We start from the raw sequence: 20968 nt of genomic DNA on the forward strand, positions 1-20968 counted from the left end.
ATCATCATTTTCTCATTTGCAATATTGAGTACATAGTCAAAGTACATTCCATATCATCTGTATTATTGGATCCTTTCATTTGCAATCAAACAAATCTACAATCTTGAATACTGTTTCAGAGAAGAAAACGTCTTGGCGTATTTAGAATGTAGATCAAAAACAGTCTATGCTTTAAACACTCACAGGTCAGACAATATCTGCGGGAAGAGAAACAAGGGTTAAAATCTCAGGTCAGAAATCTGCCGTAAATTCTGCGAGACACAAACAAGAGAAAATCTGCAGATGCAGGAAATTGAGGCAACACACACAGAATACTGGAGGAACTCAGCAGGCCAGGCACTATCTATGGAAAGGAGTCAACAGTCAAAGTTTCGGGCCGAGACCCTTCAGCAGGACTCAAAATAAATGCTACGAAACGTGCCAAGTGTTTTCAGTATTTCCGGTTATTTCAGGTCTCCAGCATTTATGTTTGATTTTAATATTCGTCTTTTGTTTGGAATGTGAAACTTGCTATTAATCTGGAGTAGTTGAAACAGAAAGTATGCATAGATTTACCTGGTGGCCAGATCTATAAAGTTCAAAGTAAATTTTATTAGGAAAGTACATGTATGTCACCATATACAACCCTGAGATTCATTTTCCTGTGAGCATACTCAGCAAATCTATACAATGGTAACTGTAACAGGATCAATGAAAGATCAACTAGTCGACAACAAACTGTGCAAATGCAAATATAAATAGACAGCAATAAGTAAGAAGAACATGAAAAACAAGATAAAGAGTCCTTAAAGTGAGATCACTGGTTGTGGAAGTATCTCAATGGATGGGCAAGTGAATGTAGTTAAACCGTTTTGTTCAGGAGCCTGATGGTTGAGGGGTGGTTACTGTTCCTGAACCTGGTGCTGTGAGACCTGAGGCTCTTATACCTTCTGCCTGATGGCAACAACAAGAAAAGAGCATGGCCTGGGTGGTGAGGAATCTGAGGATAGGTGCTGCTTTCCTACGACAGCGTTTCATGTAGATGTGCTCAATGGTTGGGATGCCTTTACCTGTGATGTACTAGGCTAAATCCATTACCTTTTGTTAGATTTTCCTTTCAAAGGCATTGGTGTTCCCATGCCAGGCTGTGATGCAGCCAGTCAATACATGAGAATGAATACTCAGAGCAAATCTGTCACTATAGTTAGTTAAAGTAAGGCGGGTAATGCTATTATGGAAGTCTGAATGTGCTACAGACCCTACCGTTTACTTCCCCATGTCCAGCATGTTTGATGCAGTGATATTGATCCAGAGGTTCTTTGGAAGTCAAGAATGAGGAGTAAATCTTGTAATTATAGCCTTTTTATTTGGTGTTCGCAACAATAAAAATTGACGTTAACCACCTCACTGTACTGTACGGGAGAGAGAAGATGAAGGAGAACGAGAAAAAGAAAGAAACCTCTGAAGCTGTAGTTGTCTTATACCAAAATGTTGCTCACTAGAGAGATAAATCATATTGCAGTGATGAGAGGTCACCTGTGAAATAGCTTCAGTGACATGACACAGGCTGCAGAGAAACTTCTAGAAACATACAGAAACAACTGTACTACAATTACTGAAAATATACTGAAAAACTATACACCTGTAGGTGATTATTTAAAATTATAAGCAAGCATAGGAAAATTAAAATACATGAATAGTAACAATTTTACACTAACTCCACAAATGTTTATGTCTATCTAAATATCCTGCTGAGATACCTATCATGTAAAACTGCACATGTAGTAGACCTTAGTGATTATTTAAAAGCTTCTATTTGAAGAAAAACATTAACTCTGAACTGAGGAACATTTCAGGCTGCACAAAATAAAAGGTACCACTCTCAGGGCTAAATGACGTGAGATGATTTTTTTTCTGACTGGTGACAATTTCCCTCACAGTTACAAAGTTAAATCTCGCGACATAAAGGACAGCAGCATTTTGCTTCCAGGTGAGTTCAATGCCTTCTGTGCTCGCTTTGATCACCAGAACAGGGAGGATCCATCGCGCACCGGTATGTCTCCCGATGATCCTTTGGTCACAGCATCTGATGATGATGTGTGGGCTGCCTTCAAGAGAGTGAATCCAAGGAAAGCATCTAGTCTGGACAGAATACCTGGCTGAGTGCTGAAGACCTGTGCCTGGTGTATTCGGGGATATTTTAACCTCTCGCTCCGGCACTGTGCGGCACTCACCTGCTTCAAGCAGGCTTCAATCATACCAGTGCCTAACAAGAGCGTGGTAACCTGTCCAAATTAACTATCGCCCAGTGGTACTTACACCTACAGTGATGAAGTGTTTTGAGAGGCTGCTGTTTGAAGCATATCAGCTCATGTCTGAGCGGTGACTTAAATCCGCTCCAAAAATCCGCAGACCAAAGCAACAAGTCTACAGCAGAAGTCATCTCGTTGGTTCTTCACACAACCCTGGATCATCTGAACAGCAAAGATGCATAGATCAGGATGCATTTTATTGATTACAGCTCGGCAATTAACAGCATCGTCTCCTCAAAGCCAATCAATAAACTCCAGGACATAGGCCTCGATACTCCTTTGTACAATTGGATTCTGGATTTCCTCACTTGCAGACCCCAGTCAGTTCAGATTGGCAAAAACATTTCCTCCACAATCTCTATCAGCACAGGAACACTGCAAGGATGTGTATTTATCCCCCTGCTCTACTCACTTTACACCTGTGACTGTGTGGCTAAGTACAGCTCCAACACCATATACAAGTTTGCTGATGACATCACTGTTGTGGGCCATATCAAAGGTGGTGATGAATCAGCATACAGGAGGGAGAGTGGAAATTTGGTTGAGGGTGTAATAACAGCAACCTCTTACTCAATGTCAGTAAGACCAGGGAACTGATTGTATACTTCAGGAGAGGGAAACCAGAGGTCCATGAGCCAGTAACCATCAGAAGATCAGAGGTGGAAAGGATCATTAACTTTAAATTCCTCGGTGTCACCATCTTAGAGGACCTGTCCTGAATCCTTCATATAAATATAATTGAGAAGAAAGCATGACAGCACTTCTACTTCCTCAGGAGTCTACGAAGGCTCAGAGAAGTGTGCTGACTGGCTGCATTATGGCCTGGTATGGGCACACCAATGCCTTTGAGTGGAAAAGAGTAGTGGATTCAATCCAGTACATCACGAGTAAAGCCCTCTGAACCATTGAGCACATCTACATGAAATGTTGCCATAGAAAAGCAGCATCCAGCATCAAAGATCCTCACCACCCAGGCCATGCTCTTTTCCTGCAGGAAGAAGGTACAAGTGCCTTAGGACTCACACCACCAGGTTCAGGAACAGTTACTACCCCCCAAACATCAGGCTCTTGAACAAAAAGGGATAACCACACTCATTTAAGGACTCTTTTATCTTGTTATTTCATCCTTGTTATTTATTGATGTTTATTTATTATCTGAATTTGCACAGCTTGTTTACAGTTTACAGTTGATGTTTACAGTTTGCAAATCATGTTTACGGTTATTGTTCTATAGATTTGCTAAGTATGCACACAGGAAAAGAATCTCAGGGTTGTATGTAGGGACATATGTGTACTCTGATAATAAGTTTTACTTTGAGCTTTGAGCCATTCTTGTAACAGTATTTCATTAGCCTTGTGTTGGGGCGCGGCCAAGTGGTTAGGGCGTTGGTCTAGTGATCTGAGCAAGGCACTTAACCACACATTGCTCTGCGATGACACCAGTGCCCTTCCCTTGCACTACATCGGTGGCGCGGAGAGGGGAGACTTGCAGCATGGGCAACTGCTGGTCTTCCATACAACCTTGCTCAGGCCTGCACCCTGGAAGCCTTCCAAGGCACAAATCCATGGTCTCACGAGACTGACGGATGCTTATTATTTTATGAGCCTAAAGAGTTTTTCCCCCTCTGAGACAGTCCCACAGAATCAGTAATGATTTGCTCCCACCACATGTCTATGGTTTCTGAGGAGGCAGACGTGGTTATTAGAGATCTACAGGCTTCCAGTGAAGCATTGTGTTTCCAGCATGTTCCTTTCATCAGTTTTGGTCATGGCTCCTTTTTGCTGTCTATGGAGGGACTTGAGTTTCAGAATGCAACCCTGGACACACCATTTTCATTACAGACACTCATGGGGCAGGGAATCTTGTGAGATGGTTTTCGTACGGGTTTATTAATGTCACATGTACCATGATACAATGAAAAGCTTGTCTTGCACACTGTTCATACAGATCAAATCATGCTAGAATAAGGTTATACAATAACAATGCAGAATAACTTGTAAAAGCTACTGAAGAAATACAATACGGGCAAATGGTAAAGTACAAGATCATAGCAAGGTCGATTATGCGATGGAATCCATTTTCTTGTACCAAAGGTCCGTTCAGAGTCTGATATCAGTGGGACAGAAGTCCTTGAGCCCGGTGGAATGTGCACTCAGGCTTTAGTATCATCTTCCCTACGGGAGAGGGGAGAAGAGCGAACATCTGGGGTGGATGGGGGTTTGATTCTGCCAGCTGCTTTACTGAGGTAAGAAGTATAGACAAAGTCCATAGAGGGGAGGCTGGTTTCTGTGATTTGCTCAGCTGTGTCCATAACTTTCTTGCAGTCAGATGCAGACCGCTTGCTGAACCAAGCCGTTATGCATCCTGTCGGAATGATGGTGTTACATGCTGCATTTTCTCCCCCAAAAAGACTTTTTGAGAACATTCCACAAAACCTTTCCTCTGTCCTGTGGTGATCATGTACTGTGACAGAGCTTGGAACAGAGAGGCTGCCCATCAGAGCTGATGTAATTCGAGCCTTGATGCTGGGGATGTTAGCTTGGTAGAAGATGCAGACATTAGTCTGGTTATCCTCCAGTTAATCGGGAGCATTTTACAAAGACAGTGTTCAGTTACCTCATCAGTGCTTCAAGATGCTTACTGTATGCAATCAATGTGTCTGAAGCTTGCGAGAGTGGGGCTTTCTCTGCACCTTGTGCGTTATATGTTTTTTTAATCTCAACAGTCCAGGGAGCTTATAAATAAGAATTGGAAAGCTGTACGCACACAATTCCTTTGGCCACGCCAGATAAACTCCACGCAGAAAACAGATGTTTATGATCTTTCAGTTGTCATTTCATTGAGACCAGACTTAAGGGAAGAGCTATTATAGTTAAAATATGTTTTTATTTTAAAATTTTAAACTCAGGTCCTTGCTGCTTCTGTGTTTGCTGCAGATTGCCAACATTTATTAGAGTGACAGAAGCTACTGTCAGTGGCCACTTTGTTGGGTATCTCTTGTACCTAATATTGGCTATTGAATGGACATTGGTGGTTTTCTGTTGCTGCAGGACATCCACGTCAAGGTTGGATGTGTTGTTGTTCAGAGGTGAGCTTCACCACACCACTGTTGTGACGTAAGTGATTTATGTTACTGTCACCTTCCTGTCTGCTTCAACCAGTCTGACCTTTCTCCCCTGACCTCATTTTCTGTAAACTCTAGAGACTGTTGTGTGTAAAAATCCCTGGGGATCAGCAATTTCTGAGATACTCAAACCACCCTGTCTGGCACCAATGCTCATTCCACAGTCAAAGTCACTTAGATCATATTTCTTCCCCATTCTGATGGTTTGTCTGAACAACAGCTGAATGTCTTGACCATGTTTTCTATGCATTGAATTGCTGCCACAAGATTGGCTGATTAGATATTTGCATGGGCAGCAGGGTAGCATGGCAGTTAGTGCAATGCTTTACAGTAGAGGTGATGTGGGTTCAATTCCCCCCGCTGCCTGAAATGAGTTTGTATGTTCTACCCGTGACTGCATGGGTTTCTTCCGGGTGCTCCCATTTTCTCCCACAAACTAAAGACATACCAGTTGGTAGGTTAATTGGTCATTGTAAAATGACCTGTGATTAGGCGAGGATTAAATCAGGGGGTTGCTAGGCAGCGTGGCTCGAAGTGCCAGAAGGGCCTATTCCTCAATAAATAAATAAATATTAATGAGCAAGTTTACAGCTGTACCTAATAAAGTGGCTACAGAGAATATATTCACTAATGTGCCACAGCCTCAAGTCTCCATCTCCCACACCACACCATGCGAGTTATTTTAAGGACCAGCTTTATTTGTCACATGTACATTGAAACATACAGTGAATGCTCCTTCTGCAGTGTGCATTTGGCAAAACGGTTTGGGGTTTTGCAATGGTCCTTGTGTAAGTTCATCTTGCACAGCTGAGTTGTATCTCTATTCTGTATGGGTTGTCTGTTAAGAAGATAAAAAGAAAGATTAGTTTTATTGATCACACGTGCATCAAAACATACGGCGAAATGTGTCATTTTGGCGTCAATGACCAACGTAGTCTGAGGATTGTGCTGGGGCCGGCTCGCAAGTGTCCACACGCTTCCAGCACCAACGTGGCATGCCCACAGCTTGCCAACTCTAAATGTATGTCTTTGGAATGTGGGAAGAAACTGGAGAAAACACATGTGGTCACAGGGAGAACATAGGAACTCCTCACAGACTGCTCACACTGTGCACTAACTGTAGTACTATCGCGCCACCCAATCTGAGACGAATGTCAGCTGCTACTGGCAGATCATCCCAGTGAAAGGTGCACTTTCGTCTTCCTGTAGCACAGTTGTCTTCAAAGACAGAACCCTCCATCATGGAAGAGCATAGACTGGTAAATTCCAAGAAGCAGGAATATGTGGTGAAGGACACAATAAAGTTTGGTACAGCTTCTGTAAAAGTTCTAGGGTACCATCTGAGAGAAAGAGAGAATTTGTAATTGTATGAGATCCTCAGAACATCACAACATACTTCGCAGTCAACCAGTACTGTAGCTTCCTCTTTATTTTTCAATTCTCTCTTAAAATGTTTCTTAAAAGTCTACCCTTTATCCTTTCTGCAACTCAAATTTTGGTAATGCTTTCAAAGTCAAAGTATGTATATGAGGGGTGACTGATAAGTTCATGGCCCAAGGTAGAAGGAGTCAATTTTAGAAAACTTAGCACATTTATTTTTCAACATAGTCCCCTCCTACATGTGCACATTTAGTCCAGTGGTTGTGGAGCATACAGATCCCTTCTTTGTAGAAGTGGTCCACAGCAGGGGTGATTGATAAGTCCATAGTCTACAGTAGAAGGTGATGAGTTATACAGCTCTCGTTTCATGCACGTGCAGTTCTACTCTGAGTGAAAATGCAGAAAGTTTGAAGTTAATAACTCACACATCAAAGTTGCTGGTGAACGCAGCAGGCCAGGCAGCATCTCTAGGAAGAGGTACAGTTGACGTTTCAGGCCGAAACCCCTCGTCAAGACTAACTGAAGGAAGAGTTAGTAAGAGATTTGAAAGTGGGACGGGGAGGGGGAGATCCAAAATGATAGGAGAAGACAGGAGGGGGAGGGATGGAGCCAAGAGCTGGACAGGTGATTGGCAAAGGGGATATGAGAGGATCATGGGACAGGAGGCCCGGGAAGAAAGACAACGGGGGGGAACCCAGAGGATGGGCAAGGATATAGTCAGAGGGACAGAGGGAGAAAAAGGAGAGTGAGAGAAAGAATGTGTGTATAAAAATAAATAACAGATGGGGTACGAGGGGGAGGTGGGGCATTAGCGGAGGTTAGAGAAGTCGATGTTCATGCCATCAGGTTGGAGGCTACCCAGACGGAATATAAGGTGTTGTTCCTCCAAGCTGAGTGTGGCTTCATCTATACAGTAGAGGAGGCCGTGGATAGACATGTCAGAATGGGAATGGGATGTGGAATTAAAATGGGTGGCCACTGGGAGATCCTGCTTTCTGTGGCGGACAGAGCGTAGGTGTTCAGCAAAGTGGTCTCCCAGTCTGCGTCGGGTCTCGCCAATATATAGAAGGCCACATTGGGAGCACTGGACGCAGTATATCACCCCAGCCGACTCACAGGTGAAGTGTTGCCTCACCTGGAAGGACTGTCTGGGGCCCTGAATGGTGGTAAGGGAGGAAGTGTAAGGGCATGTGTAGCACTTGTTCCGCTTACACGGATAAGTGCCAGGAGGGAGATCAGTGAGGAGGGATGGGGGGGGACGAATGGACAAGGGAGTTGCGTAGGGAGCGATACCTGCGGAAAGCGGGGGGGGGGGCAGAGGGAAAGATGTGCTTAATGGTGGGATCCCGTTGGAGGTGGCAGAAGTTACGGAGAATAATATGTTGGACCCGGAGGCTGGTGGGGTGGTAGGTGAGGACCAGGGGAACCCTATTCCTAGTGGGGTGGCGGGAGGATGGAGTGAGAGCAGATGTACGTGAAATGGGGGAGATGCGTTTGAGAGCAGAGTTGATAGTGGAGGAAGGGAAGCCCCTTTCTTTAAAAAAGGAGGACATCTCCCTCGTCCTGGAATGAAAAGCCTCATCCTGAGAGCAGATGCGGCGGAGATGGAGGAATTGCGAGAAGGGGATGGCATTTTTGCAAGAGACAGGGTGAGAAGAGGAATAGTCCAGATAGCTGTCAGTAGGCTTATAGTAGACATCAGTGGATAAGCTGTCTCCAGAGACAGAGACAGAAAGATCTAGAAAGGGGAGGGAGGTGTCGGAAATGGACCAGGTAAACTTGAGGGCAGGGTGAAAGTTGGAGGCAAAGTTAATAAAGTCAACGAGCTCAGCATGCGTGCAGGAAGCAGCGCCAATGCAGTCGTCGATGTAGCGAAGGAAAAGTGGGGGACAGATACCAGAATAGGCACGGAACATAGATTGTTCCACAAAGCCAACAAAAAGGCAGGCATAGCTAGGACCCATACGGCTGCCCATAGCTACACCTTTAGTTTGGAGGAAGTAGGAGGAGCCAAAGGAGAAATTATTAAGAGTAAGGACTAATTCCGCTAGACGGAGCAGAGTGGTGGTAGAGGGGAACTGATTAGGTCTGGAATTAGTCGGACCTCCTGTCCCATGATCCTCTCATATCCCCTTTGCCAATCACCTGTCCAGCTCTTGGCTCTATCCCTCCCCCTCCTGTCTTCCCCTATCATTTTGGATCTCCCCCTCCCCCTTCCACTTTCAAATCTCTTACTAACTCTTCCTTCAGTTAGTCCTGACAAAGGGTCTTGGCCTGAAACGTCGACTGTACCTCTTCCTAGAGATGCTGCCTGGTCTGCTGCGTTCACCAGCAACTTTGATGTGTGTTGCTTGAATTTCCAGCATCTGCAGAATTCCTGTTGTTTAAGTTAATAACTCATCTCCTTTTACCTTAGGCCACAAACTTATCAATCACTCTTGCTGTGGACCACTTCTGGAGGTCCAAGACACCGACTTCTACAAAGAAGGGATCCGTATGCTCCACGGCCACTGGACTAAGTGTGTAAATGTAGGAAAAATAAATGTGAAAGGTTTTCTAAAACTGACTCTGTCTACCCTAGGCCACGAACTTATCAATCACCCCTCGTGTGTCAGCTTATACCACCTTGAGATTCATTTTCCTGTAGGCATTTATAGGAAAGTAAAGAAATACAATAAAATAGACAAAAAAAATCTATACATAGACAAGGACAGACAAGCAACCAATGTGCAAAAGAAGGCAATCTGTGCAAGAAAATAGCTACTGAGAACATGTTGTAAAGGGGTCTTGAAAGTGAGTCTGTTGGTTGTAGATGCATCCTGAGACAATTTTCTCAGTTAAAAGTGCTATATACATGTAAATTATTGTTGTATACTCAAGGAAATGAAATACCTAATTAATGCACAACAAGATGCAGTATTCTTAACAATGCCAACCCCATTTAAGCCTAAATGCAATTAAAATATCACACCATTTAATAATTTTTTGTGATACTGAAAGTGGCAAGTTTGTTAGTTACAACATTAAAGAAAAAAAGTCCAACTGTTCTTTGAATCACAGGGATAAACAGATGAGGTTTCAGTTTTCTGTTTTTTTTAAGAAAATAACTCACTACATTCTCTCGTGACCATAACGTCAAGGATAAAGTAACATTTATTTGGTGAGACTTGTTGCTGTTAAACTTCCCTATCTCAGCCTCTCCATCGCAGCAGTGTGTTAGTTTCTGCTGAATCCTGTAATGCTGCAACAGTCTTTGGCTGCTTCTTTGCCTTTAACCGTATGGTTTTCTGGTGTACGTGCTTTAATTTGACCCTGGGATGTTGGTGGTTTTCCTGTTGGTGGTGGGAGGTACTTATAGTAAATTACGGAGTCTAGAGTCTGTTTGAGGACTGTGTGTTTATTTATGGAGATACAGCACAGGACAGGCCCTACTGGCCCTTCGAGCCACACTGACCAGCAGCCCCCTCCCAATCTAATCCCAGCCTAATCACAGGACTAATTAACCTACCAACCAGTAGGTCTTTGGACTGTGGGAGGAAACCAGAGCACCCGGAGGAAACCCCGGGTGAAAGTACAGATTCCTTACAGGCAATGGCGGGAATTATAACCATAGTTGCCTTACTGTAAAGTGTTGTGCTAACCACTACACTACCATGCTGCACAGAACATAGAACGGAACAGCACATGAACAGGTGTATCACCGATGAACAGGATGCCAATCCAAACTGATTCCATTTTCCTTTATGTGGTCTCTGTGTCTCCTCTCCCTTCCTATTCATGTGCCTTTCTAGATGTTGCATAAATGTCACTATTGTGTAGAATTCCTATTCAATGAGGTTGAAATAAAAATCCATACCGCTATCTCTAACATTGTACGTTGGCCATCAGCTCAACTCCTGGATTATAACTGAGCCGGTGATGTGTGAATAAACCAGCTTATGTGCTTGAGAGACTGAGTTCAAAACATTACTGGAAGCAAAACAGTTCATAGACAGTTATCTGTGGATTGTTCTCTTGTTTACTTCATAATTTGGGAAAACATGCCTGGCCCAAAGAGGTTATAGGTTAGATTTGTAAATGCCCTGGCAACACACACGAAGTGCTGGAGGAACTCAGCAAGTCAGGCAGCATCTATGGAAAATATTTCTGTTTTTTGCACTTTTTTTTAAAGTCTATTCAATATACGTAATTGATTTACTTGTTTATTTATTATTATTATGTTTTATTTTTTTTCTCTGCTAAATTGTGTGTTGCATTGAACTGCTGCTGCTAAGTTAACAAATTTCACGTCACATCCGAAATGAATAAACAGTTGACATTTTGGGCCACAACCCTCCTTCAGGACTGGCATTTGTGAATGCCATTTTGTATTATTACAATGGAATTTATTTAAGTATTACACTCATCCCACAATGCAAGGGAGTAAAAAGTTTTGTGTTATGACTCTGTCGCAATGTACAGACATGTGAATTTATAAGTCTAATGGCTTGTAGAAAGGAGCTGTCCCATAGCCTGTTGGTCCTGGCTTTAATGCTGTGGTACCGTTTGCCAGACAGTAGCAGCTGAAACAGTTTATGGTTGGGGTGACTGGTGTCCCTGATGGTCTTCCAGGCCTCCTTTATGCGTCTGCTGCTGTAAATGTCCTCAACGAAGGGAAGTTCATATCCACAGATGTGCTGGGCTGTCCATACCACTCTGTGCAGTGCCCGGCGATCAAGGTTGGTGCAGTTCCCATACCAGGTGGTGATACAGCCAGTCAGGATACTCTCAATAGTGCCACTGTAGAAGCTCTTGAGGACTTGGGGGCTCCTGAACTTCTTTAGTCGCCTGATGTGGAAAAGATGCTGTCGTGCTTGTTGTGTATGAATTGAGCACCTGCTAGATTTGAACTTGTGACTGATTTGAATCTTGCTACTTCTGTGCATTTTTGAAATAAATTATGAAGCAACATTTTATTTAAATTTATAATTATTTTCAATAATCCTCATCACTCAGTTGATTGACCCAATGCCAGAGTAGGAATATTGTGAGGGTCAGAACATTGAACTTCGAGTTATTACAGTGTCGAGAAATTATCTTGGCTCGGCAGGTCATGATATAGAAATAAAATCAGTCAACCACTGAATATTAGTTCAAATATTGGTTATGGCATGGAGTGGGGTGGAGGATTTGTGTAGTGAACAGGCTGCAAAGTAGTGTTGTGGCACAGCAGTTTAGTGGTTAGCATCAGTGGTAAGATCAGGGTTCAATTCCCACAGTTGTCTGTAAGGAGTTTGTATGTTCTTCCCATGACTGTGTGGGTTTCCTCCAGGTGCTCCAGTTTCCTCCAACAGTCCAAAGATGTATAGATTAGGATTAGTAAATTGTGGGAATGCTATGTTGGCACGGGAAGCATGGCGACACGTGCGGGTTGCCCAAATATATCCTTGTACTGTGTTGGTCATTAATGTAAATTATGCTTGTTAATGCATTTTTAATATAAATATGACAAATAAAGCTAAGCTTTAAATCTTTAATCTTTAGTTAACACATTTCAAAGTAATCAATTAAATCATTAGGTACTTCATTTAGTTTTGAGCTATGGCATTATGAATAAGGGAAACCAGCACTTATTTGCTGATAGTGGAGTAAGCAAATGGATTAATAAATCCTTTAAAGCAAAGTACCTCATACCTCATCAATTGATGTTCCAGCAGCTGTTTCTAATTTATTATGAGTTAAATCATAAGCTATTTATTATGAGCTAAATTATTGTGAGTGATGACAGATTATTTTTGGCACTGGCTTGTGAAGAGCTGGCAGGCATCGTTTTCAACTGGACCCACTACAACCACATCAGTGGTTTGTGGGAACATAACTAGTCCAATTAATAGCCCTCATTAAGTAATCTCATAACTTGGGTAAACTTCTTTTGATAGTATTGACCTTGATGCAACAAGATTATGCATCTGATTTCTTGGCTCTCTCAACTGACAGGAATAACTTTCAGAATTTAGGGTTAGAGGTGCATGACTACCCTTCATTGTGGAAGAAGTTATGTGTTTAAGAGATGCTGTCTCAATAGGGCAGATCTGCAGGGCACGGTGCAGATGGCACTGTGCACCCTGTACAGGTGGTACTCACCGCAGCCACCCTGTGCTTGCGCTGGAGGAAATGAATGTATAGGGTGGAGGATGGGGTTTCAACAAGAATGTTACTTTGTCCAGATGATACTGAGCCTCTTGTTGGAACTGCACTCATCCAGGCAAGCAGAGGTATCCAACCATTCCCTTGAATTGTAATCTTCTAGATGATGGGAAGACTTTTGGGTTTCCAGAGAGGAGGATACTCAGCTTCTGACATGCTATTGTAGCCATGAAATTTATATGGCTTGACCAGTTTGTGGTCCCTGGTGCCCCAGAATATTGACAGCGAGAGAATTGGTTATATTAATTCCGTAGCTGGAATTCCTGTTCCCTGTCTTCCTACTGGGATGACAGTTCTTTTGTCTGAACCTACATACACCAGAGAATATCCTTCATTTGAATTAGTATTTGTAACCTCATTTACAATCCCACTTTTATATAAACTCCCTTCCTTTATTCACCTGTCAACACTAATTTTAGCTTCCAATATTTAAGTTTATAAACTAAATAAATACCTACCAGTAGATGGAATGATCCTAGGAACATTAGGGTTAATGTAAGAAGATCGTTCAATGACTCTGGGCCTCCACTTGCCTCAGACGGCTGTGGAGGCCAAGAAAATGGGTATATTTATAGTGGAGGTTGATAGGTTCTTGTTTAGTCAGAGTGTCAAAGGTAGGAGAATAGGATTGAGAGGAATAATAAAGCAGCCATGATGGACTGACGGAGCAGACTCGAATGGCCTTATTTTATTCCTCTTTCTTGTGATATTATGCAGGCAGACAGGTCTAGCTCCCTGGGGAAACACAGTCAATATTCATTTTTTTTACTCATTCATTGAGATACAGCACAGAATAGGTCCTTCTGGTCCTTTGAGCCCCACTGCCCAGCAACTCCCAGTTTAAACCGAGCTTAATCACAGGACAATTTACAAAAGACCAATTAACCTACCAACTGGTACGTGTTTGGACTGTGGGAGGAAACCCACGCGGTCACAGGGAGAACGTACAAACTCCTTACAGGCAGCCGCGAGAATTGAACCTGGGTCACCTGCTCTGAAAAGTGGTGTGCTAACTACTATGCTACTGTGGCACTGTATGGTTGAGTTGGCCTGTCTCCATGCTGTAAGACTCTATGGTTCTGATACTGATCTAATTTGAACATTGTAATGATGCTTTTCCTCTTCATTCTAAATCTGCTATATTTAATCATATATGTACGAGGGCCACCATTTTAAATGTGCAACACTACTACTTCTGAAGCAGTGGTATTCTCATTGATCATAATCAGAATTTCAAAGATAATTCTGGTGTCTGGAAATCTACAATCAATGGAACAATCTCCAAAGTATTAAACACACATTTTATTCTACCAATAATCTCTGGATAGATATCATATGTGGGACTTTGGCCTGTTCAAAACACTGATTCAGACTTCATTTGTAATTACTTGGCTTGCAGTGGTGGTTCAGGTGTTATTACAATAACAAATTGCATCTTTAATGTAAATTAATACCTCAAGATACTACAGATTTGCACAAATTTATTCGTGTTCCACCTATGTAGCCTAAGTAGAAAAGCTCTCCAGTCTGTCCTGTCTGAGTACTGCCATGACATTTTCCCTGACTCCCCCTTTAACCCCCCTGCTCTGTCACATCTAAAACAATGAAACCCTGGAACATTGAGCTGCCAGTCCTGTCTCTCCTGCAACCAGGTCTCACTAATGGCTACAGGCTACAATGTCATCATTCCACATGCTGATCCGAGCCCTAAGCTCAACCACTTTTCCTACAATACCCCTTACATTGAACTATGCACAACTCATAATGTTACCCCGACTATGCAAAACTCCGAAGCTCTCCCTCTTGCATCATTCCCTTAGCCTATATGATCTTCCTATTTCCGGCCTCACTAGCATGTGGCACAGGTAGCGATCCTGAAATCACAGCCCTGGAGGTCCTGACCTTTAACTTAGCATCTAACTCCTTGAACTCACTTTGCAGGACCTCGTCACGCATTCTACCCATGTCATTGGTACTACCATGGACCATAACCTCTGGCTGCTCACCCTCCCACTTAAGAATGCTGTGGACTAAATCCGAGATGTATCTGACCCTGGCACATGGGAGGGAACATACCATCTAGGAATCTCATTCTCATCCACAGAACCTCCTGTTTGTTCCACTAACCAACAAATCCCTTAGCACTACAGCTCCCCTCTTCTCCCCCCTTCCCTTTGAAGCCACAGTTAAACTCAGCGACAGAGACCTGACTGGGTTGGCTTTCCCTTGCTAGGTCATCCCCCAAATGCATCCAAAGTGGTTTGTGTACGTTGAGGGGAATGGCCACAAGGGTACTGTGCACTGTTTGCCCATCTCCTTTCCCCCTCCTGACATTCACCCAGTGACCTATTTCCTGCACCCTGAGTGTAACTATCTCCCTGTATGTCCTGTTGGATTAACCCGTCAGCCTCCCAAATGATCTGGAGTTCATCCATTTCCAGCTCCGATTTCTTAATGCTGTCTGAAAGAAGCTGCAAACAAGAGAAAATCTGCAGATGCTGATCATCCGAGCAACACACACAAAATGCTGGAGGAGCTCAGCAGGCCAGGCAGCACTTATGGAAAAAAATACAGTCAACTGTACTTTTTTCCATAAATCCTGCCTGGCCTGCTGAGTTCCTCCAGCATCTTCTGAAAGAAGCTGCAACTCGATGCACTTCTTGCAGGTGGATTTGTCAGGGACACTGGAGGTCTACCTACCTTTTAAACTTAACTTATTTTCATTGGCTGTTGCAAGTGCCTGATTATGTGCAATCCACTGTTTCCTTGGGAACTGTGGCATGCAGAATGTCCCGAATGCCCCTGCTCACTTCTTTTGAACACACTCTCCCACGATGCAATACAGTGTCTCCTTGGGAACTGTGGTGTGCAGACTGTCCCAGCTGCCCATGAGTGACACACATTTTTTGCATGTTACTCTAGCTAATCATAGTGTGTTAGAATAGTAAAGGGAACTGCAACGACTAGATTCCATGTGGCTGATGGGAACACAAATACACAAGAGGAACTGGATCAGGAGATGGAGCAGGATAAGACAATAGAGGCTAAAGATTTTTAAGAAATTATGAATTATACTTGGTTCTGAGAATCCTGGTGGATCACTGAGGATGTTAAGATGGGTTAGGAGAACTTGGAATACAAAAGAGTGTGGAAAAGATTTAATTAAGGAAGACGGCTGATTGAGTCTAGAGGTGAGAAAGGCATGAGTGAAATCTTCAGCAGTAGGTAGACTAGTATGAGGGTAGAAATGGGCAACACTGGAACAAAGTTTCAAATGCAACAGTTGAACCACATCCACTCTGGTTATGGGTTTTGTTAGAGTTAGGTAATAAGAGAGTTATCAGGAGCTTACAATATATTATTTTACTAAGTTAGGGCAGTCAGGTAGGACAGTTTGAAGTGTAAGTGGGTTCCTAAATCTGAACATGGTCATCATGAGAAGATTCCCTTGTTGGGCTGCTGGGCCTTGGGCTTCATATAAAAGTAATATGAGTTATAGAAGGTGGACTAAACTATGAGGGAAATTGGTTACAAATGAGAAACTCTGCAGATGCTGAAAATCTGAGCAACACACACAAAATGCTGGAGGAACTCAGCAGGCCAGGCAGCAGCTATGGAAAAGAGTAGTTGATGTTTCGGGCTGAGACCCTTCGGCAAGATCAAGGGAAATCAGTATCCATTTTCTACATAAGTGTGAATTACTGTCATGTTTGTCATGGAATCAAATCTTATGAAATGTGAAATGTTATAAATCAACATGCCTTTTAGAGTCATTTATTTAAAAATCGTTTTTAAGTTATCTATTTTTGACCTGTCAGAGTTTTTTAAAAAAAATTATCAGCTTTTCCCAAGTTTTGTTGTTTTTTATTTGCAATCTGACTATGATGCTATTTTTGATAAAGTTAAATACAAACAGCTGTTCAAGGAGCAAAGAAATGGACTGTACTGGTAGTAATGGTTAACGCTGCTGGTTAGCAGTGTGGGAACACACATTTGGCATTCAACCCCTCCAGCCTTGTTTGCCATCCAGTTTGGTCATGACTGATCAGTGTTTGACCTCCACTTAATATAACACCCACACTAACACTACCTCATAAAATCTCTGTCATTTCTTGGAGAGCTGAGAATGGGAATTAGATCTTACATCTTTACTATTCAAATTACCTTCAGAACATGGATGGACTCCAGATGTTCAACAGCATAACTAGCGTCCACGTGACATGGACGCAAGAGATTTTAACCAACTTCTTTCATCAGAATCAGGTTCAATACCACTGGCTTTTGTCATGAAATAAAATATTAAAAATTACAATAAAATATATTTTAAAAATTAAATGAAATAAGTAGAGCAATACACAGAAAAAATATTGAGTTAGTGTACATAGGTTCATTATGAATTCAGAAATCTGATGGTGATGGGGAAGAAGCTGTTTTCAAAATGTGTGAGTGAGTGTTTTCAGGGTCCTTTATCTCCTCCTTGATGGTAACAATAAGAAGAAGGCATGTCCTAACTGTTGGGGGTCCTTAATGACACATGCCGCCTTTTTGAGACACTGCTTTTGCAGCTGCCCTCGACGCTGGGGAGGAGAGTGTCCATGATAGAACTGAATAAGTTTGCAAATTTTTGCAGCTTTTTCCATACCAGGTGTAGTTAGTTACCTGTCCATACCAGATGGTTTAAGTCTCCTTAAACTCCTCATGAAATAAAGCCCCTGCCATGCCTTCTTTGTAATTGTATCAATCTGTATGGTCCAGTATTGTCTTAAGAGACATTGACACCTAGGAACTTGAAGCTGCTCACACTTTCCACTGCCGATCCCTCGATGTGAACTGGTTTGTGTTTCCTTGAGGGACTTGCCCTTTCTGAAGTCCGCAATCAGTTCCTTGGACTTACTGAAGCTGAGTGCAAAGGGGGACAAAGAAAATTAACCGCACAAGCTAAACTTGAAAACAATTGATTGCATGTTAATTGATTATGTCGACTCTAGAGAAGTTGGTCATTTCATGTTAAACGTATTTTAAAGTTAAGCTTTACATTCATATCCAGTTGTTTGTGGCTGATATTTTTTCAAGCTACCCGACATTCTGAAGACCTTCAGCACTATTTTATTTCTTAAATTTAAAATATGAGATTGATTATTGTTGGGTTAATTGGGTTTTTTGGGGAGCCTCAAATGCTTTCATATAGTCACATACATCAAAAATTACACACAGACATCAGAAATAAGTTAAAAGTATACTTACTGTTAAATAAATTATTAAGGCCCTGGCAGGGGAATACTTCTGAAACACTGAGGCTGGCCTTGAGAACATTTAACAAATGCAAAAAGAGTGAAAACATTTAACAAATGTAAAAGAGTTCAGAAAGTGTTTAGGTTTTCTTTTTGGGTCAATCTTCTCAATCTGTTGGAATTTTAATTAATAGCCTCATGCTTTTTTACATCACTTCAAATATTATGCTTTGTGTGTGATCTTAGACTGGGCGACAAAATTGGTGAAGCCTGATGTCAAATTATAAGCCTCCCCACTATTAACATTGAAAGAGCGTAGAGTTCAACTCCCTCCTCCCCCCACCAATCCTGCGAAATAGGGAAAACAGAGTTCAAAAAACATTTTGCATGTAATCTTCAAAGATCTTTAGGCATGTGCAAAACATATTTGGTGAACACTGGAGAGTTACTCAGACTGAGAAAAGCATTTTCTCCAACAAGTAAATCACAACCCAAATCGAAGCATGGATCAGCATGGTAACATATTGGCTACCACAATTCTGTTATTCTTTTACAGCGGCATTGACCTAGGTTCAACTCTGCACTGTCTGCAAGGAGCTTTTACGTTTAGACTGTTACTGTCTGAATTTCCTCAGGGTGTTCTGGTTTCGTCCCACATTTGAAAGGCACATGGGTTAATTGGTCGCAATTGGGTGGCGCAGGCTCGTTAGGCCAGACGGGCGTGTTCTCATGCCCTAAATAAACCCATTATTACAGTTTATTCCATAGTCTGAACAGGTAGGAACTTTGGAAGGATAAGCATTTTAAAAATTGATAGAAGAGCAGAAGTCATTATTGGCAGTATGATCATTACCTGATGGCCTCATTAAAATCAAAATTAAGAACATTGATTTTTTTTTACTTCAGTGAAAGCTCAGAAGAAAATGCAAATTTCCTGCAAAGTGCACGTTTTTCTTCAAAGACTGGTCTGGCGCAATACGGTTGAATAAAATCGTGACAACCTTCTGCCTCGTTTTCCCGCACTCAGTCCCCATCCTCTCTGAACTAGCTGTGTAATTGTTCTGCAGCAATAAAGATGAAAGTACTTAGAGGCTGTGTAGTGCAAAGTTAGCTGATGGAATAGTGATGAGACGAGGAAAGAGGCTTTCTCTACCGACCGCGTTCATGTTATAAATATTCCTGGTGAAGAGCAGTGTTGGAGGTGCCTGTGTTTCGAGAAGGATGTGCTTAGTGAAAAATGCCAGTGCTGCAGCCAGAGGTAAGATTTCAGAACAGGGCAAGGAATGCAATGTCTGGCTATTAAAATAACTGTGCAGTGAATTTCTTTTACTTCTTTCAAGCTGGAGATAACTGTTACTGGAGCACCTAATTCAAACTCATCAAACTAGCATCCTCTTGAAAATTAAGAAATGGCAGATGCTGGAAATCTAAAATAATTCAAAAAAATGCTGGAAACACTCAGCAGGTCAGGCGGCATCTGAGGAAAGAGAAATAGTTAACATTTCAGGTCCAAGATACTTTGGTTCTGTGTGATTCATTTTCAATGTTTTCTAAAGAGAAGATTAGCTTTATTTGTAACATGTACATCAAAACATCGAAACCTTGAAGCAGTGTACCAGGGCGTGGCCGCTGTTGTATGCAAGCGGCTATTTGGAGCCACAGAGGAAGATTGGGGACCCAAGGTGAGTGATTTACTTCAGAATGGACATGACAAGCCCCTTCACTGGAAGTGCTACCAAATAGAGCTGGAGGCAGAAATTCAACCAACTATAATCTCATTAAATGGTAGACCAGGATCCAGGCTACAAATGGTCTCCTCCTCCTCTTCTTGCATTGTCTGAGCTTCCTTTTCAGTTTACTTAAATCTTTGGCTGTTGTGCTGCTGCTGAGTATTTTTTTCAGTTGCAGGATGCACTTCAGAGCCTGGTGTGTGACTACAAGTTATTCTAACTCGGTAATGGGACAGGGTAGAGGCAGAGTGTTGGAGGAAAATCCCAATGTATACTTTAACAGGACACATTAATACTGGTGTGCATATTAGCAAAGAAAGGAAAGGAAAGTAATGTAGGGATGACAATCGAGTATGGATAGTAATCGAGATTCCAGTTATTATTTTAAAAGGCTCTGTAGCTTATGAACAGGACTCTGGAACTTTAGTCTGAAACGTTGGAGTAGAAGGTATTTACCAGAACAAGGTATTTTATACTCTATATCATCCACACAGTAATTGTGACTGATCCTTCAAATAGTGCTTGAAACACGCAGCAGGTCAGTTATATATATATATATATATATATATATATATATATATATATATATATATATATATATAGTCCCTTTCTACAAAACCAGCATTTTCTATTTTATTTTCAGATGTCCATCGCTTTTTTTAGTGTGCAGTTTCAGCCCTCAGCTTTATTCAATGTTTTGTTTTCCTCTAAGTGAATACTGCCAGTGATAATTTGAACTGATGTGGTTCGAGATCTTGCCAGAGATTGATTTCTAACATTGCTATACTATGAATGTTAGTTGAGCAAGCAACAAGTAACAACACAGATGTGCACTAATTTCTTACACTAAAAAGGTCATCCATATTAATTTGCTTACTTTCTTTAGCCCATTACCCCCACTGGGGCATAGGCCACTGACAGCAGCTCTCCAAAGCCCTTTGTCCTGGGCCAGTCTTTCAAATTGTCCCCAGGTGTGGTCCATCTTCGAAGATCCTTCATCTTCCAGAGATGAGGTCTTTGAAGCT

At 42.1% G+C, this 20968-nt stretch overlaps 1 protein-coding gene across 4 annotated transcripts in view; it reads left to right on the plus strand.

The window, feature by feature from the left end:
- Positions 1-20968, plus strand: part of pdzd2 (PDZ domain containing 2) — a 485375-nt gene that overhangs the window by 127922 nt on the left and 336485 nt on the right. The window lies entirely within an intron of this gene.

This window comes from Mobula birostris, chromosome 3, assembly GCF_030028105.1.
Source record: "Mobula birostris isolate sMobBir1 chromosome 3, sMobBir1.hap1, whole genome shotgun sequence".
Taxonomy (NCBI): Eukaryota; Metazoa; Chordata; class Chondrichthyes; order Myliobatiformes; family Myliobatidae; genus Mobula; species Mobula birostris.